Below are 3,653 nucleotides of genomic sequence, written 5' to 3' on the forward strand. Positions count from 1 at the left end.
CCAAGCAAATTAGTGGTTACCTTTTAAAAGCAAAATTGTTTTTGACACACTTAACAAATCTTAAGTTCTTTTCCTTGGTTTAATTTTTTAAAAATTGGTAAGTTCTCAGAGCAAGAGAATAAAAATCATGCATTGTTGAATCCTTTAAAAAAAAAAAAAATACTATACAGGGATACTTCGAGTTAGAAAAAACTCAATGGCATTTAACAACAACAACGTGTCCCTTTTAATGTAAATCATTTATTGTTGTTGTTTCTAGGTGCCATCTAGTCCGTACCAACTCATAGTGACCTTATGCATAGCAGAAAGAAACACTGCCCAATCCTGGACATTGAATTTTAAATAAAGTTGCTGGCAGAGGAAGTGTTTTCAGATTTGAGCAGAAAGCATTTCTGCTTCTTTAGGGAAAATAGCCAACACTAAGGAGTTAAGTCCCTGGATGAGAACAAAAGAGCTCTAATAAACACAAAACCATCAGTTGTTTTTTGTTCCTCAGCATTGGTTCCTCACCCAGGCAGACCAAACCCAGTGGACCAAACCCATAAACACACTGCCCTCAGGTCATTCCTCATAGTGATCTTCTCAGACATAGAAGAACTACCTCAGAGGGTTTCCAAACGAATTAACTCATTGCCATCTGTGGATTCCATAGTGACCCTACAGGACAGAATAAAACTGCCCACGTACAGTTTCCAAGGCTGTAAATCTTCACAAAAGTACGCTGTCACATCTTTCTCTGTTGAAGCAGATGGTGGGTGTGAATCACTGACCTTTCAGTTAGCAGCCAAGCCCTTTAATTACTGTACCACCAAGGCCTCTTGGACAGGGGACATGGATAATTTAATCACGGCAGGATGTGTGATCATTGCTAAATGCTTCAGAAGATTCTTCTCCTCTGCTTAGCCATTGAGGGGTCCAAATCCAAACCAGATGATTGGGCCTGTTCTAAAATATGCTGACCATTTGAGCTTGCCCTTCTTACAGGGAGATCACAAAACAAAATGTTCTGAAAACTATCATATTAAATTCACTCTAGCTGATGAGAATTGGGATAGAAGAGTCCTTAGCGAAGGAACAACATAGCATTTTAAACATTTTAGAGTCTTCTTTCACCTGCACAGCTGACTTTCTCTTGACCTAATCAGAGAAAGGAGCTTTGGTGGTGTAGTGGGGGAATGCATTGGGCTGCTAACCACAAGGTCAGCAGTTCAAATCCACAAGCTGCTCTTCAGGAGAAAGCGTTATAGCCTTGGAAACCCTATATGGGGTCGCTATAAATCAGAACTGACTTGATGTCAGTTAACAACAATAATAAGAGAGGTAAAGCAGGTCTCGTTGTTGTTGTGAGTTGCTGTCTAGTTGATTCCAATCCATGAGCATCCCATGTGTGAAGAGTAGAAGTGCTCCATGGGCTTTTCAGTGCTGTGACCTTTTGGAAGAAAGTCTCCAGGCCTGTATTCCAGAGTGATTTGGGGTAAGTTAACCATTTGTACCCACTAGGAAAACCCTGCAGGTCTTGGTGTTATGTGCCATTTAGTGAGTCCATTTCAACTCATAGGGACCCAATGTACAACAGAACAAAACACTTCTCAGTCTTACGCCATCTTCACAATTGCTGTTATGTTTGAACCCATTTCTATAGCCACTGTACTGTGTCAGTCTATCATATGGTCACGTTCTGGGCACGTAACCTTTCCAAGATCAAGTGGCATAGTAATTCTTACTATAGGAGCTCTAGTTGCATAGTGCGTACAAGTCGGGTTGCTAATCACAAGGTCAGCAGTTTGAAACTACCAGCGTTTCCACGGAAGAAAGATGAAGCTTTCTGCTCCTGTAAAGATTTACAGCCTCGGAAACCCTATGCAGGGTCACTGTGGATCGAAACCGACTCCACAGCGTATAACCACCACCACCATACCTGTGATTATGGACTCATTTTGAAATTGTAAAAGAGTAACGGATTAGTGGTAGCTATGGTGTGGCAGGCACTGTGTACAGTATTCTGGTGCCATTTTGGTAGGAAACCTTAACTTAGTTTTCTTCCTTTCCTAGCTATGTGGAATAATTTAATCCATCTATTCATGGGTCATCAGTGAGCAGCATTCGTGTTTCAAAAGCTGTTCTCATTAATGTGTGGCACTGTAGGAAAAGAACATGACTGAAAGTTTGGTTTGAACAGAAATGTCGGCGGTTCGATTTTACCAGTCATTCTTTGGAAACCTGCTACAGGGTCATTATGAGTGAGAACTGACTTGAAGACCCTCAAAAACAACAAATAGATTTTCAAAAGTGCCTTTTACTCTATCTCCCCAGTTTCACCACTAGTAATTAGGGAATAAACTTATGTTTAAATTTTGACTCAGCAGGAACTGACTTGTAAATAATTCAGGTAGCCTCCTGCACCAGTTTTTTATTACCTTTAATCAATGACTTCAAGAATTTCCAATAAAGTTCTCACAGTACTTTTTCTCCTATTACTCTCAGCTCATGCTAATTCAGACACTTGTTGAAGTATCAGATAATGCAACTGGCCTTGAACAGACTGTTAGCCAGTTATAGAATGCACTGTGCCCAAAACAATCCTGTGGTTTTTCAAAGGGAAATGGGATTACAAATCCCATTTGTCTTCTAAGAGGGCAGAACCTCCTGTTTCTGGGTCAAGTTACATGTGGGATTTACCATCATCTTGCTTCTATTAACTAACCTCAAAATTGGATGACTGCTCCTGGGCCAAAGAAAACACCGCAAACTGAGGCCTGCCCCACCCATTCTTTCTCCAACACTCCTTCGTTCTGGAGAATTTGTTAGTTTATGCTGTCTCATCTCCAGACTGAAGTTTTGGCATTACTTTCTAAGATGACTACTGTCTCACTCCTTAACACACTTTAGGATTCAAGAATCCTCAGATGACATGGAAGGTTTTTATATCTAATAATTATGCAACCCTTTGCCATGTAAGCCTGTTTCCTTGTACCCTAATTTTAAGGGCAGTAGAGAACAGCTACTCTCAAGAGTCACATGTTCTATCAGGGTCATTGTTTTCTGCCCATAAGTCACCCCTGGACTCATGGAGACCACATGCACCATGGACTGAACCTCTGACCCTGGTCATTGTGATCCACAGGGTTTTCATCGTCTGATTTTCAGAAGTAGGTGTCCAAGCCTTTCTTCCTAACCCACCTTAGGCTGGAAACTCTGCTGAATTCTGTTCGGCATCACAGCAACACATAAGCCTTCAATGACAGGGGTTGGTGTCAGCATTTGAGGGGCATTGGCCAGGAGTTGAACTCCAGTCTGCCGCATATAAGATGGAAATTCTACACTGGATCACTAATGCCTGATTGATTATGTCTTCCTCTATTAATTCTGAACTAGTTTCCTCCACTGTGCCATGATCTATCTGGACTTCCTGGACAATGACATTTCTCAGATGAGTCAGTAACTCTGCCTAAAATAAAAGGCATCCTCATAGCTCTCAGCACTGTCAGCTTCAGTTTGAAGGACAATGAACAACAACATCAAGGTGCAGTAAGTAAAAATAGAATTGGGAAAGAAAAGAAGAAAGAAAGAAAGAAAGAAAGAAAGAAAGAAAGAAAGAAAGAAAGAAAGAAAGAAAGAAAGAAAGAAAGAAAGAAAGAAAGAAAGAAAGAAAG

The sequence above is a fragment of the Chrysochloris asiatica genome, unplaced genomic scaffold, assembly GCF_000296735.1.
Source record: "Chrysochloris asiatica unplaced genomic scaffold, ChrAsi1.0 scaffold00038, whole genome shotgun sequence".
Classification (NCBI taxonomy): domain Eukaryota; kingdom Metazoa; phylum Chordata; class Mammalia; order Afrosoricida; family Chrysochloridae; genus Chrysochloris; species Chrysochloris asiatica.